The sequence below is a fragment of the Lissotriton vulgaris genome, chromosome 8 (genome assembly GCF_964263255.1).
Source record: "Lissotriton vulgaris chromosome 8, aLisVul1.2, whole genome shotgun sequence".
NCBI classification, from domain to species: domain Eukaryota; kingdom Metazoa; phylum Chordata; class Amphibia; order Caudata; family Salamandridae; genus Lissotriton; species Lissotriton vulgaris.
The window spans coordinates 851,876,889-851,893,546 of NC_141696.1; the positions used below are offsets into that span (position 1 = coordinate 851,876,889).

The 16,658-nt window shown below is 45.4% G+C and overlaps 1 protein-coding gene across 1 annotated transcript in view; it reads right to left on the bottom strand.

Moving 5' to 3' along the window:
• LOC147698098 (arylsulfatase D-like) overlaps window positions 1–16,658 on the bottom strand; it is a 723,577-nt gene that overhangs the window by 493,692 nt on the left and 213,227 nt on the right. The window lies entirely within an intron of this gene.

Sequence of the window (16,658 nt, forward strand, 5' to 3'; positions counted from 1 at the left end):
AGAGTGTAAGAGAGAGAGTGTGTAAGAGAGTGTGAGCGAGTGTGTGTGAGAGAGTGTGTGAGAGAGAGTGTGTGAGAGAGAGTGTGAGAGAGAGTGTGAGAGAGAGTGTGTGAGAGAGAGAGAGAGTGTGTGAGAGAGAGAGTGTGAGAGAGAGAGTGTGAGAGAGAGAGTGTGAGAGAGAGAGTGAGAGAGAGTGTGTGAGAGAGAGAGAGTGTGAGAGAGTGTGTGTGTAAGAGTAAGAGAGCGAGAGTGTGTAAGAGGGAGATTGTGTAAGAGGGAGAGTGTGTAAGAGGGAGAGTGTGTAAGAGGGAGAGTGTGTAAGAGGGAGAGTGTGTAAGAGGGAGAGTGTGTAAGAGGGAGTGTGTACGAGAGTAAGAGAGTGTGTGAGAGAGTGTGTAAGAGAGTGTGTAAGAGAGCAACAGAGAGTGTGTAAGAGAGTGTGTAAGAGAGAGTGTGTAAGAGGGAGAGTGTGTAAGAGGGAGAGTGTGTAAGAGGGAGAGTGTGTAAGGGGGAGAGTGTGTAAGAGGGAGTGTGTGTAAGAGGGAGATTGTGTTAGAACTGGCATTTCTGGTTAGCTAAGGCCGACGCCAAAGAAACCGGCAGAAACCACCATTCTAGTCAGGGCAAGGGAGTCACACGCCATGATACCCCCTGCTCACCCCCTTGGTAGCTTGGCACGAGCAGACAGGCTTATCCCGGAGGCAATGTGTAAAGTATCTGCGCACGCACACAACAGCAACAACATCCTAGGCACACCACAAAAGGAACTCCACACAAGGTTATATAAAAATAACTTTTGAATTGTCGAAACACATCAGATAGTAATCACACAATATACATTGTGCCAACTGGCACAGGCATTATTCACACAGGATTATTTACAGGACAGGGCCACATGGGCCACTGTCAGAATCAACACTTAGCAGAAATAGCACTCCTAGAACATAGAATAAGTGTAGCACAAAATAACAATTATAGACCACAACCAGTAACCACTGGTAATAGGTAGGTAGACACTACGCAATACTAATTAACGTAGGCCTAGATCACGCATGGACACATAACCTCTCTAGTATAAATTATACTAGGCAAAACACAACCACCTAAGAATAAAATACATTTAGGGGTATAGGTCAGAAGCATTACACATGATGCAAAGAAACATTCAGACGTGTAGGTAAGACACATAATGCATAAAACACATTCAGAGGTGTCACAGGCATAATGGCATAGCACATTATGCATAACTCATATTTGGGCCTAACAGGTAAAAATACTGTAAGTAGGCAATCTCCTCACTAGTCTAAACACATTAGACTCTGCCTCCTAAGAATAAATCATATTTAGGGGTGTAACTCACAGAGTGAAACATCTCACTAGCATAAACCTACATAGGTAAAATAACCTCACAATCATATTGCGCAAACATCAACTTAGGCAATTACTATCATAAACATAGTAAAATCACATTGTGCAAAAATCACATTAGGGCCTTGCGCCCTACCCACATACCAGCCCCCTGGCCAACTGGCCATCCAACAAGGGGACTCAAGAGCCCTGTGTCCAGAATGTCAATGCGCGCTGCCAATGCGGCACCAGTCAGGGGTGCGCCACCGGCGCAAACCTAAACGTTGCAGCTGCCAACTACTTGCTGGGCAGCTGATGACAGTAACAGGGCCTAAACGTTGCAGCTGGCACTAAGTGCTGCGCAGCTGTAGAAGGCCTGGCACCTCTGTGCCATCTCCGTCCCACACAGGGACTCTCTCTCCCTTGGCGCCTAAACGGTGCAGCTGCCCACTAATTGCTGGGCAGATGGGAAACAACAAAACTGCGACAGGGTCCTCACTGACCCTAGAACAGGACTGTGCCAACTGTTGGAGCCATCTGGCTCTGGAATCATTAAGGTGTCTCCTAAAGAACTGCGGGGGACAGGACAAACTGGACCCTGGCACAACCGTGCCCTCTGGGCCTGGCTGGGGCTCTCTAAAGTAACATTGCTCCTTCGGGGGTAGCACTGACCCCTGAGGACCCCACTGGGCGCTCTAAGTAAATCCGTAACATGTGCCCTCCAAACACTGTGGAGCTTAGCACTAAGCCAAATGGCATGGAGGTGCGGGCCCCCACTCTGGGACTCTACTCGTAACATGGCCCCCCAAGGTTGGAGCCACCCGGCTCGAGAACTACGCACTGCACTTGTTGGAGCGGCCCTCTAGGCATACGGGCCGCTCTGACTCTTGTGCCCTCATCAGGCATAAACATTTGGCCATACGGAGCTCCCCCCAAGTCCTTCCTTACTCACCGGGCTTCTTGTGGGGGGGAACTCCTCTTCATGGCGACAGCAGCACCTCTCTCGCGGGGCTTCCCTGGACTCCTGGGAGCCCCGCGCTGGCTGACATTTTCACCCGGGCCTTCAGAGTGGAGCCGCAAGGCTCCGGTCAACTTCTCCTCCCTGGCTCCCTCCAAGCTCACGGGGGCCCCGGGCGGCCATTCCTTGGCCAGATGCTTCTCTCTTGGGCCGGTGGCGGGCGGCACTTCCTGCCAGATTGCAGGCCCCGCCCCCGTCCCGGCAAAAGATGCCTGACTTCCGGTTTCTGCGGTGCGAGGGCCGTGGCAGTGATTCAACAAGGGCAAAATGTGGGGTGGGCACCCTCGAGAATAAAAATAAAAGTAGAAGCGAGGTGGTCACTCGCTAGATAATTAAATAAACTGGGTGGCACCCGTCCATAGAAATATATCACTACGGGCATAATGCAGGGTGGCACCTGCAAGGCAAGGACAAGGGTAGGAACACTTTCCCTGAGGGAAAACCACAGCGCTCTGCCCACACATGGGAAAATAAAGCACCCATCTCGCGCTGGGGGCACAAACAGCCCCAAAGGTCCTGAGAGCTGAACCCTACATCAAGAAGGGTCACAGGCAGCTCTGCATTCAAAGAAAACAAAAGTTCCTGGGGGCAAAGTGAAGCAAAGGGGACCCCAGGCAAACAGAGATCCTCCAGGCATCCAGGTCCATCAGGTATCCAGGGGCTGGGCAGGGCCCACGGAGGCAAGCCTTCCCCTGGGCCCAAGCAGCAGCACGCCCCCGGCAGGATTCAAGTCAGAAACAAGAACATTTTCAGAGTGTCACAGCAATCTTTTATACCCAAAATCCGTTGTCTAGCAGGGTGCAGGCAGTGTGAGAACCAGCTACAACTGGTTATGGGGAACTCCTTTCACTGGCCAGGCTAGGGATATCAGACGCACCACAAGGGGTGGAGCCAGCATTGTGGAGGGAAAACCCAGCCCTATTCAGGTCCCAGGTGTACCCCTCCCTCACATCAGCATGCTAATCACTCCATTCACCACCGGGGCAAACCCACCCAGACTCTTGGAGCCAGTCTCACCAGCCAGCTCCAGCCATGCACACGCCAGACACAAATTACACAAACATGCCAACTTCTAGAAGTGGCACTTCCGCACTAGACACATTCATGCCGCATACATCATTGCGCAGCATTCAATCCCACGAGCTCGCACATACCAAACTCGACCCTGCACTCCCCACACATCAAGAACTACCATGGTCATACATATTTCCCATGCATTCCTATGGGAGGGCAGGTCACTCACCACACACACACACACAGAGCTCACGCACCTTACACTGTACCACAGTGAAACAGTGTGCAGACGCCTAAAACCACCAACACCAGGTCACAGAAACAGGCTAGGGAAAAGCAAAAAAGTTTCGGGGTGAACCTGCCAAAAAGGGCCAGGTCCAACAGTGTGTAAGAGAGAGAGTGTGTGAGTGAGGTAGAGTGTGTGAGTGAGGTAGAGAGCGATTGGGGTAGTGAGGTAGGGAGAGAGAGTGAGGTAGTGAGAGAGAGTGAGGTAGTGAGAGAGAGAAAGAGGTAGTGAGAGAGAGTGTGTAAGAGAGTGTGTAAGAGAGAGTGTGTAAGAGAGAGAGTGTAAGAGAGAGAGCGTGTAAAAGTGAGTATGTAAGAGAGAGTGTGTAAGAGAGTAAGAGTGTGTAAGAGAGATTGTGTGTAAAAGAGGGAGTGTGTGGGAGAGTGTGTAAGAGAGTGTGTGAAAGAGAGTGTGTAAGAGAGAATGTGTAAGAGAGAATGTGTAAGAGAGATAGTGTGTGAGTGAGGTAGAGAGAGTGAGGTAGTGAGGTAGGGAGAGAGTGAGGTAGTGAGGGAGAGAGAGAGGTAGTGAGAGTGTGTGAGAGAGAGAGTGTAAGAGAGAGTCTGTAAGAGAGACTAAGAGAGAGAGTGTGCAAGAGAGAGTGTGTAAGAGAGAGTGTGATTGGCCAGTGGCTTGGGGCAGATCTCTTAAGGTGTTAATCTGATGTTAATGAGGTGAAATCATTGCCGCGCAGTGTTGACAAACTGTTAAGTAGTACTGCTTCAAAGTGTGCTTAATACGCCACATAGTTTGCCTCTTCTTGCCTCATAATTTAGTCAAACCTGACACATGATTTGGTTCTCTCTTTCACATAATTCCTCTGGCCCCAATTATAACCCAGAGCTTAAAGTGCCGAAGGTGAGGTATCATTGCTTTGGTAACTGTTTTTTGAACTAATTACATGATTTTACAAATCCAACTCCAAAGGTTTTGCTCACAAATTGTCTTCCTTGGAGAGTCATTGCCACTGTCAGAATGCAGGGCAAACAGTATCAGTGCATGGGAGAATAAAGTAATAAAGTAAAATATGAAATTATAATTAGGGGTCAAATGCTGAAAAAAACCAACAGAAAAGGCAAACTATACTACAATTCAGATTAACATTAAAGAGCCACCAAAAAGCAAATAGTGAGAAAGAAACTCGCAGGAAATTCATTATTTGTGCTGTTTGAGTTTAAAGTGAGAATATCTTTTCACTGTCAACGCTAAATAGCAGGTCCTGGAAAATGTTGAGGCGACCTTAAGGAGAAGTTGCAGTCGGGTCAAAATGGTAAGCTGCGTCACCGTTTACTTCTGAGGAGCACAACACCACCAAGGCCCAGGCCGGTGCAGTGCCAACTCAACCCTGAATGGCAGGGGAGAAAAAAGTAACACGCAGACCCTTATTCCAGCTGCACTCTGAGGCATCTGTATGCAAATGAAGGCCTCTCACGCTCTCAGGGATACAATAAATCTTATTGTTTGAGGGGGGCGTTGGAGCTAACCTGTTGAAAGAGAAATTCAAATTGAAAAATATATATAGATAGAATGAAAATGCGAAAAGCACCCTAAAGATGAGATTCTATTACTTTTCAAGTCAAGAGTGCCGCTAAAATGTGCTGCCTTTTTTTTCTTTTAAAAAAGAATGATGCTTTTAAAAAAAATGGTTATTTCTTGGGAGTTTGGTGGTGAATTGTTAACCCGAGAATGCATTTATCCACGGAGGTTACTACTACATGACAGTAGGCACTTTTTTTCAGTCATTTTATAAGGCAGAGACAAGCTCTCGGCTTTGCTGTGGGGGGGGCGGTGGGCGGGATAGCAGCAGCCTTTGATGTCTGATGCGAGGCACAGACAACTGGTGGTGTGCGAGGTTTCCTTTCAAGTCGGAAGGGGGGTGGGGAGCAGGGGAGCGAGCCAGTGGGATGGTACAAGCATATGGGGTGTGAGAGAGAAGTGAGGCCAAGCGCGCGCTGGCGAAGCTTCGGGCTTGAATGCCTCACATGCATTGGGGAGAACCCACAATCCAAAACCTCTTGGTTGGATTTGCGGGTGGCCCTCTATATGTCTCGACAGCAATGCGCATGCGCATTGGCAGGTCGATACTTAAAAAAAATATGTATGTCATGTTGCCCTTGAACTCGAAGCATTGTTGTCAGACAGCGCAAGGAAAAGAACCATTTGCTCAACTGAGATGTGAATAAACAGTCTCTTGGCTGGGAATTTCAGAATGAGAGAAAACTAAAAAAATTAAAAAATCCTTTCACTGGAGTCTTGTCAGAGGTTACTACATGCCCCTTAGAAAATATAAATGAATCAAATGGCACAAATTGACCCTTCCACCCCACCACCATGGAAGCACACACCTAAAAAAATGTGGCAAAGAAGCACAAGTTGAACGAGTTTGACTGAATCGCTTGAATAAATCCCCCCATCTGCTAGCTTCCCTGCCACAACACGTCCTCCTTTGAGGACAGAGCTAATGATTGTGACGAGCACTCGCCACCGATTACACTGCTTCGCCAACTGCTGAGAGATCATCACCGGGCATTAACCACTTTGATAGACACATAAGATGGAAAGGCAGTAGCAAGAATCAGTTTGCGACTACGTACTTGCTGTTTGCACTCTGTTGTAGGAACCACTTTTTTTTTTATTGAGTAGACTTTGTTTAGGCATGCTGTAGGTAAAACTTCAGGTTGAATAGACAAGGGAACCCAAAATAATGGCCAAGGACCATGGGTTAGGCTACTAATTTTATATTACAAAGGTCCTAGGTTTATCATGATATCTAGAAGATTAATTTTCCACAGGCTAAAAATAAAGACTGTGTTTTTTTGCTTTAGTGTCCAGCCGGACCTAAAAGTATTTATTTTCAAAATAATGAAGATAGACAACATAAAGCGAAAACATTTCGCACATTAATAACTGGGCACAAGCCTGTACCAAGTCAGGGGGAGACAATACAGGAAGGAAAGACAAAGAATTCACAGGCAAACGAGGAGAACAGGGTGGCTTAAAAAACAATGCAAGAAATTCTTGAGTAAGCACAAACCCACAGTAACTGCCGGGAAATTACAATTCATATAACGGGCAGTACTGCAAACAGTCGACGAACGTTTCGATCCCTATCTCCAATGAAGTACTGGGATCATCTTCAGGACTAGAATTGATTTTGCCTGAGTTAACAAGTGAGCCACGAGCTGGGCTGGGTGGGCCAGTTGTGGGAGAAACAAGCTTCCGATCGGTTCCAATTAATGTTGATACCAGGTGATGATTCTTAGGTACCGAAAGGAGGGTGAAAACCCGGCCAACATCAATCAAATTTATTCATGACCGGGAGAGCCTGGCGTGTAGCGTGGGCTCGGGACCGGACTTCAGTTTAGGGGGCGGTGATGGTCGTAACCGGGAATCGGTCGACTAGTAAGGCGTTCAATGGAGCCTTCCGTGCGAGCCTTGAATCACTCGTAGAGGGGCCGCAATGGGGTCCCGTCAGTGCAGCAGTGCATCATTCGGCCATCGTGCTGCACTGACGGGACCCCATTGCGGCCCCTCTACGAGTGATTCAAGGCTCGCACGGAAGGCTCCATTGAACGCCTTACTAGTCGACCGATTCCCGGTTACGACCATCACCGCCCCCTAAACTGAAGTCCGGTCCCGAGCCCACGCTACACGCCAGGCTCTCCCGGTCATGAATAAATTTGATTGATGTTGGCCGGGTTTTCACCCTCCTTTCGGTACCTAAGAATCATCACCTGGTATCAACATTAATTGGAACCGATCGGAAGCTTGTTTCTCCCACAACTGGCCCACCCAGCCCAGCTCGTGGCTCACTTGTTAACTCAGGCAAAATCAATTCTAGTCCTGAAGATGATCCCAGTACATCATTGGAGATAGGGATCGAAACGTTCGTCGACTGTTTGCAGTACTGCCCGTTATATGAATTGTAATTTCCCGGCAGTTACTGTGGGTTTGTGCTTACTCAAGAATTTCTTGCATTGTTTTTTAAGCCACCTGTTCTCCTCGTTTGCCTGTGAATTCTTTGTCTTTCCTTCCTGTATTGTCTCCCCCTGACTTGGTACAGGCTTGTGCCCAGTTATTAATGTGCGAAATGTTTTCGCTTTATGTTGTCTATCTTCATTATTTTGAAAATAAATACTTTTAGGTCCGGCTGGACACTAAAGCAAAAAAACACAGTCTTTATTTTTAGCCTGTGGAAAATTAATCTTCTAGATATCATGATAAACCTAGGACCTTTGTAATATAAAATTAGTAGGTAAAACTTCAACAGTCCCTTTATTTCCAAAGTGCTTTGCCTTGTTCATCACACCTTCTATCAGATTATCCCAACTTCTCTTCAAAATAAATGACATTACCACTCTTTTATGCTACTTCGCTCTGCTGTCACTGCTAACTTTAATGTTGCTAGCTACAACGAAGGGACATAGTGGAAGGCGCTCTTTTGCAGTGCAGGCAGCAAGGGAGTGGAAATGTCTTCTCCTTCCACTTAGACTGACTTTCAGCCATCTGGGTTTCAGGCAAGCATTTAAGACGCTGCTCTTTCTTTTTTAAGTTCAAGAAAATTTTATTTGATAGTAATAAGAGAGAAAACCAGGTGTCAAAACAAAGTACAATGTGATATCAAGTTAAAGACTCTGAGCAGAATAATACAATCATACAAATGCAAACATTATAATAAAAGATATCTGGGTACAAGATGAGAGAAAAGGAAAAGGCAAAGAGAAAACATGTTAAGCATAAAATATGAAAAGCATGAAACATTGGAAAGAACTAAAACAAAATGGTACAATGGAGGATAAGTGGAATGTATCGAGCGATTAAGGAGGTTTAGGAACTTCCTGTTGTGGAGGCGGAGGGTGAAACAAGCGTTTGCTACATGAGTCCAGATAAAGTGTGACGGGAGTCCATAAGTCCATGCGTTTAGTAGCCATACATGCCGGGAAAACATGAACAGTATCGAGTCTATGGTTATGGCATACATTAAACCACCATGCCTTGAAGGAAATTTTGGAGAAGTCTTTACAGTTGACCGTTATTTGTTGGAAGGCAGCGGCAAGTAATAGGTCAACAATCTGAGGTTTTAGATCAACGTCATCCCAGTAAGGGGAGAGGCTACCCATAAAAACATGTGTGTGAGAAAAAGGGATAGAAGTGTGGAAAATTAAATTAATTTGAGCCCAAACCTGTAGCCAAAAACCACGAACATGAGTGCATAAAAATAACATATGAAATAAATTAGCTTGTGGTGACGAACAAGACCAGCATGTGTGGGGAGTATTAGGAAAGCGTTTGTGAAGGTCAGAGGGTGTGAAGAGGAGTCTATTGTAAATAAAAAACAAAGTCTGAGTGAGGGTTGCTGCTCTGGAAGATTTGCTAAGTTTGGTCCAGATTTTGTCCCAGAAGGAAACCGACCAAGAGACAGACAAATCATGCTCCCAGGACTCTTCCACTTTAGATTTAGGCCTTGGAGTCTCACCAGCGTGAAGGTATTTGTAAATAGCAGCAGCTTTTGGTGCAGTGCGTAAGAAGGAATGAAGTGTGGAAGAGGGAGTGGATGAAGCAGGAGGAGGGCAGGGCTGAGAGAGGTCATTGTATTTCGTTAGGACTGTGTTTTTAAGCAATTGGTATTTGCGTGCAAAGGAAGTGGGTAAGTCATAGAGGGAGCGAAGGGTGTCAAAAGATAAGAAAGAGGAGTGAGAAAAAAGTTGGGAGATCCACTGCAGCCCTCGAGTATGCCCGGTTTTCCAAAAAAAGGGTCTGTCACGTATGAGTAAGGACGTAATATGCCATATGGGGGAGGAGAGGAAATCAGCAATGGTAGTAGGAGGTGAATGAGTGAAAGAGAGGAGTAATTTAGTGGTAAACTTATGAATCGGAGTGGGGATAGAAGTGGGTTTGCGAAAGAAGGAGAGGTATTCAGCAAAGGAGAAGGGAGAAAGAAGGAGGCGTTCAAATTTGGCCCATAGAGGACTTGGGGTGTCAGGGTCTTGTAGCCAGAAAGAGGCTTGCCTCAATTGGAACGCCTTGTGATAGGCTGGGAAGTCAGGAAGGTTAACCCCATCTTCTGATTTAGGACGAATCAGACGTGCTAGAGACATTCGTGGCTTCTTTTTATTCCAAAGAAAGGACATTAAAATAGAGTTGATCTTTTTGAAAAATTTGGAGGGGACAGGGACCGGAATATTGGAGAGGGTATAGAGAATAATGGGAGACAACATCATTTTAATAGTGTCTAGGCGACCCCACCAGGATAGGTAAAGGGGATGCCACTTGGATGTGAGATCCGTTAATTTTTGAATGCATTTGGACATGCACAAGGAAACAGTGTCTGGGATGGTAGGGGTAATATGCATTCCAATGTACTTGATATTGGAAGGTTTCCACGTGAAATTAGAGGCGGCAAAATCGGGTTTGAATGTGAATTTAGTCAAGGGGAGGATCTCGCATTTATCGTTATTGAGTTTATAGCCAGATATTTGGGAATAAGCATGGACTTCACTGAGAAAGGCAGGAATGGAAACGGAGGGGTTGGAGACAAATAGCAAAATGTCATCTGCATAGGCAGCTAGTTTGATGTGGGAATATGACAGTTGGAAACCATGGATGGAGGGATTTTGACGGAGTTTGGAGAGGAAGGGTTCTAAGGCCAGATTAAAGAGAAAGGGAGATAAGGGACAGCCTTGGCGAACACCTCTTTTTAAATAAAAAAAGGGATATTTGACCCTTGGCACAAACCGCTGCACGTGGGTTAGAATAAAGTAGTGAAATTAATGATATAAAAACAGGACCGAAACCAAACCAACGGAGGGTGTGAAATAGATAAGTCCATTCGACCCTATCAAACGCCTTTTCGGCATCCAGGGCAATGGCCGCAAGGGGATGGGGTAAAAGGCGAGATTTAGAAAGAATATTGAAGAGGAGTCTGGTGTTATCAGTTATAAAACGACCTTTGACAAAGCCCGACTGTTCCTCACCCAAGAGGTCTGGAAGAAGAAGGTCGAGACGTGCCGCAAGAGACTTTGCAAAGATTTTATAGTCAATATTGACCAAAGAAATTGGCCTGTAGTTTTTGCAATGTTGAGGATCCTTCCCCTCCTTGGGTATGAGGCACATATGGGCGTCTGAAAAAGAGCCTGAGGAGGAACCCAAGGAAAGGAAGGTGCCAATAAGGGAATGGAGTCTAGGGATAAGGAGCTTAGAAAAGTGGAGAAAAAATTCTACTGTGAAGCCGTCCGGCCCAGGGGCCTTGTCTTTCTGGAGGGATTGAAGCGCTTTGAGTAGTTCTTGTAGGGATATATCAAGTTCTAAGTGAGAGAGGTCAAGTGGAAAGTGAGATGGTTTGTGAATGGAGGAGAAAAATGTATCTAGAGAGTGGGAGGAAGGCTGAGTTTCAGAAGAGTATAAGGTCTTGTAGAAGGTAGAGAATTCAGTGAGGATGTCTGCGTCTGTATGTTTGAGATTGGAATTGGCGTCGTAGATTGATTCAATATTTAATTTATTGTGTTTCACCTTGAGATAATTGGCTAAGATCTTGCCAGCCTTATTTTTGCCTCCATAGAACTTGGCACTAGATTTTAATAGGTACAAGGATGCGTCGTCCGTAGATTTCTTGTTAAATTTCATCTTAGCGCTAATCAGGGCGGTTAGAGTTTGCTGTGAGCGGGAAGTAAAATAAGAATGCTCCAATTTCTTAATATCCAGAAGGATAGCCTTAGTAAAATCGCGAGCAGCTCTACGTTTTTTAGCAACAAAGCCAATGATGAAATCTCTTGCCGCCGCTTTAAAGGCATCCCAAATGGTGTGCTTGGGGACAGGGGAGTTATCATTTAGGGAGAAAAATTCATGGGAGAAGTAAGTGAAGGAGGTAGTGAATTTAGGGTCTAGGAGGAGAGAATTGTTGAAACGCCAGCGTTTAGGGCCTATTGATTTGGGTAAGATGTCCAATTGAACTAATGTGGGGGCATGGTCAGAAAGTAAAATTGGACCAATTTCCGCATGAGTGAGAGTTTGGGCAATGTTGTGGGTAACAAAAATGTAATCAATTCGGGATTGGGAATGGTGACATGGAGAATAGAAAGTAAATTCCTGAAGTTCTGGGTTACATAGACGCCAAGCATCTGTGAGTTTGTGTTGAGAAATAGCTTGAGAGAAGGATTTATGAGATTTGTTAGGGATGAAGTGTGCTTTGGAGTTCCTATCTAGAAAGGGGTCTAGGGGTTGATTGCAATCTCCTGCCAATATAAAATTATCATCAATGAATCTGGTGATGTGCTGGGAAAATGAGTGCCAAAAAGTGGGATCACCAGTGGTAGGGGCATAAACGTTTAGGAGAGAAATTGGAACATTCTTGATAGAGAGTTTGGCATATATCCATCGGCCTTCAGCATCTGATTCCTGAGCAAGCAGGGAATGAGAAAGAGCTTTGTGACATAAAATGGCAACACCATTGCGTTTACCATCCCCAGGAGAGTAGTAAACATCACCCACCCAACTTCTCTTCAGTTTAACAGATTCTTCAGCAGATAAATGAGTTTCTTGCAAAAAAGCAATATCCACATTCAAACGTGCAAGGTGAGATAATGGGGGAATTAACGCCCTTAACATTCCATGTGATTACTTTCAGAGACATATCAAATGAGAAAGGAGGAAAATGTCATGAGAGAGAAAAAAGATGCAAGAGGAACCCAGAGAAAGAAGAAAACCAAGGAAAGTAAGAAAGTCAGTAAAAGGCAATGCAGGAAAATGATAAATAGAAGGGTGACGAAGAAGGAAAAAGAGCGAAGGAGAGAGAAATAGAATCAGTTGATATAAGAAAAATGAGAAGGTAGACCATGAAGTAGCAAGAATGGTGGGGAAGAATTGATGGGAGAAGAGTTGTCGAGAAATAAGAAAGGAAGACACCTGTGGAATAAAGGAAACTAGTGAACTTGAGAGAGAGAGAATCGCAATAAGGAAAGCGAACATTCGGGAGGAAAGGGAAAACATACTTACGGAGGGTAGAGGCGGGGAGGAATGATCACCAGGGAGAGGAGACGAGGAAAAATGAGTGAGAGGGGAGCGCCAGGCAGAGGAAGCAAGCGTCCAATGCAAGCGAACCGACAAGTCGAGGGGAAAACGCCATACATATTATAAACCTGCAAGAAAAAAGGAGGGAAAACATAAATGAGTGAGACGAATGAAGGAAGAAGAAAACAGAACGTTAAAAGACAAAAAGGTGTATAAAAGGTAGCAGTGAACAATACGCGATCATCGAACAGGGAAGCAGGAGTAACGGGAAAGAATGAAGAGAGGAACATAGAGACTGAAGTCGCTGGAAAGCCTAGGAAAGGCAGACAGTGATGCAGTCAGCAACAAATAGTAAACATGTAAATTAAGTAAAACAACGGATACACATCATGCAGAAATCATGGAGGGAAAGCTGATGAAGAGCTAGAAAGGTCCATATCAGCTGTTTGTGTTGCGTTCAAAAAACTTCGAAGACGAACAGGATCTTCATAAGTCGTTGTCTTGTTGTTGTAAGTAACTCTGAATAAGCAAGGATGAAAAAGGCCGTATCCGGCTCCAATGGCGCGAAGTTCAGGTCGCATGTCCAAAAAGGCCTTGCGTCGACTGGCTGTGGATTTGGCATAGTCCTGCGCAAAGAAGAGATTGGAGCCTGACCATTGAAGACGAGGTGAAGCACGGGCCGCTGAAATGACTTTGAGCAGGTCAGTATATTCCAAAAAGTACATGATGACACCCCTTAGTCGTGAGGAGGGGGAAGAAGCAGAAGGAAGGCGACCCAGTCTGTGAGCTCGTTGGATGTTAAGCGATGTGCCTTCAGGTAGATGAAGAAGCTTGGGTAGAAATGATTTAAAGAAGGCAATGGGGTCAGTCCCTTCACAATTCTCCGCCAAGCCGTAGAGTCGAAGGTTATCGCGCCTGTTTCGGTTCTCCAATTCTTCAACTTGTTTTTGGAGAGAGGAAATCTGAGACTGCATGTGTGACACCTTGGAGGATGACTCTTGCAGAGATGTGAGAGAATGTTCTACAGTAGTCACTCTAGCATCCATCTGAGACCAATTATCAGTAAGGACCTGCAGTTTGGAATTAGTCTCTTCCATAATTGGCTTAAGGGCACGGATCTCTTCAAGTAATAACTCCATGGAGACAGCCGATGTGGATCCAGTCGGTGATGGAGGGTCTTTTTTGAGGCGTTTCGTGGTCGCTTTACCTGGAGGTTGGATAGGCCGTTCCGTGTTAGACTGCGACATCTGGGTGGCAAGGTCCTGAGAGGCCTCAAGTTGCGCCAATGCAGTGAAGACTTTCGAATTTTTGATAAAAACTCGACGTGGAGTCTTGGGAGTGCGAGAGATTGCCCTTCTTTCCATAAAAAAGAGTTATAAGCAGTGAGGAACTCTTGAGTGTGGAAAGACACGCAAAGTCCCAAAAAAGTAGATGGAAAAAAGAAGAGAAGGCGGTCTATTCTGAAATCAGGTGTGCCAAAAAGTTAGGAGGAGATGTATAGCAGTATTCATGCAGCTGAGTAAAGGAGGCGACACATTGACAAATGAGACAGAAAAGCAATATGGCGGTGAAACGCTGATAATTGGCGCAGTCTGACGGAAGAGAAGCTCTTCAGACAAGGTGTAATGTGCATGCAATCTGCACACATGAGGGGGGATGCGCCAGCATTTTGCAGAGAAGTGCCATCAATTGTAAAGAAATAAATGCAGGAAAGCGTAATGAGTACTGCGTTTATGGTAGAGAATAGGCTGGAGCTGCGCTTACATGCAGGTTATGAGAGGAAGCCTCAGTGGGACAAAATGGCCGCCAAAATTGCAATGTCTAAAAAACGCGCTGAAAATTGATTGAAAGGCGACGTTCCTGAAAGACAAGCGGCAGTGTTGCAATAATAAAGGCAGTGGCTCACCAAGAGCAGGTGGTGGGAAGTGAGGCTTCTCGTTTGGCAGGCATAATCCACGAGCGGATGCTCCGTAGCGAGCGTTGTGGAGATCCAAAATGGCGGTCGCGCCTTTTCAGTGAACCGCGTCCGCCGAAAAATGAAGGAATACGGACGTTCCGCCGCTCGGTTGTTGCTGCATGGGGGACCGCCGTGTTGTCCCTGACATCCGAACTAGGAGGAGGAGATTTGCAGGTGCCTGGAGCAGGAAAAAGGTGGCGAAGTCCCTTATCGGCTCGGAGCGCTCACATCCGAGCTGCCGTCCTCGCCGGGCGCCAAGCCACGCCCCCCAAGACGCTGCTCTTTCAATAGCACTTTTTTGGCTAGCTGCTCCTTAATCTCATTTGATAACCCTCGTGCGGCAAGACACCCTTTTAGGTAATAGTCACTCTCAAAATTATATTAAACATAACATTAGCATAACAGTCCTGGGTTTCCATAAACCCATGCACTGCACTTAGCCCAAGGTAACACCAGCGCGTAGTTATTCTAATTTCGTTCACAATACAATTCAATCATTCCTCTCAATCCTGATTAATGTTATTAATTCACGCTATAGCAGTTTTCTGTGTTTTGTATTTGTTTTCTCCCAAGTCTTATTTAACTGACATACTTATTGAATATACAAACAAAAATCCATCTTTGGATGCTGAACTCAGATATGCAATTACAATCTCCAAGCATTTCAGGACCAGTGGCTCTTTGTTAGGAGAATTAAATAACTACTCACTGTACTGTACACACTTTGAAACAGAAGTGAAAGTACATACAGCATAGTGACTAGTTGTAGGAAATTGGGTTACTGGTTGAGGGTGAAACCCTACTTAAGGACCAACCACAGTTCTTATTGGGTCCTACACATGCTAACCCCAAATTAACCTGTGCTTATCCCCTGGTACCATGACACAAAAGCAGTAACGCTTGACTTAGTGCTAATGTATGAAGAATTTATGCAGTACTTCAAACAGTAATTAAGTGGAAACACAGGAAAAATCTCACACCATATTATAAAACTAGAGTAAAATCTAATAAATTATTTGAGATCAAAATGACAAAATCAAATACGTACTGGAGATATTCAAATCCAAAGATTTAGGTGAATCAGTGCTTAAAAGCACAAAGTTCCAACTTTAGTTCTCTGGTTGCACCGGACTAGGACAAAGTCACAAGCTAAGGCCGACTGCGATGGAGCATGCCTGGATGCTGGGGTCAAGTTAGGCCCACTGAACAAAGTACCTTAAATCCTGATGCGGTGTGTGCGGTGTTGCTCTGAAGGCTTCATATCATCTGACATCGTTTCCAAGGGGCTGCAAGCTATGCGAGGTCCTGCATTTGGTTGCATTGTGCTGCGTTGGTTACGATGAAGTAGTGCTGCAAGGTTTCTCATCGCGTTACACCTATTTCATTGAAGCTGGCGATCTGGCATGGTGAAATTTGCGTCACTCATCGTCGATTACACTTAAGGTTATAACTGTCTGTTTTTAGGGCTTTACTTAGCTTCACACCATATTTGACGACTCCACTGCTGCGCTGTGTAGAGACCTATATCCCCCTTCCAAGGATCCAGGACTCGAGGGGCATCACTTAGGGAGGAGGATTAGGAACCCCAGCAGCAAAAGTACATGTTCAAGGTTCAGCTTTTTAAATATAATGCACCCTGCACTTTGGTCTGTGTAGGGCATACCCTAGAGGAGACATATGTATTAAAAAGCAAGGATTAAGTGTCGCAAAAGGTTTGTTCTGCCAGATCTAACTGGCAGTTTAAATCTTCACACACAGGCTGCAATGGCACACCTGAGACATGTTTAAAAAGCCTACTTAATTGTGTGGCACAATCAGTGCTGCAGGCCCACTAATAGCAGCATCTAATTTCCTGGCCCTGGGGTATGTATGGTTCAAATAAACTAGGGACTTGCAAGTCAATTAAATGTGTCAATTAGATGCAAGCCAATTCTACCATTTTTAAAGACTAGGGCACAAGCACTTCAGTATTGGTTAGCAGTGGTAGAGTATGCAGAGTCCTAAACTCCAACTAAAATGGGTTCAGAAAA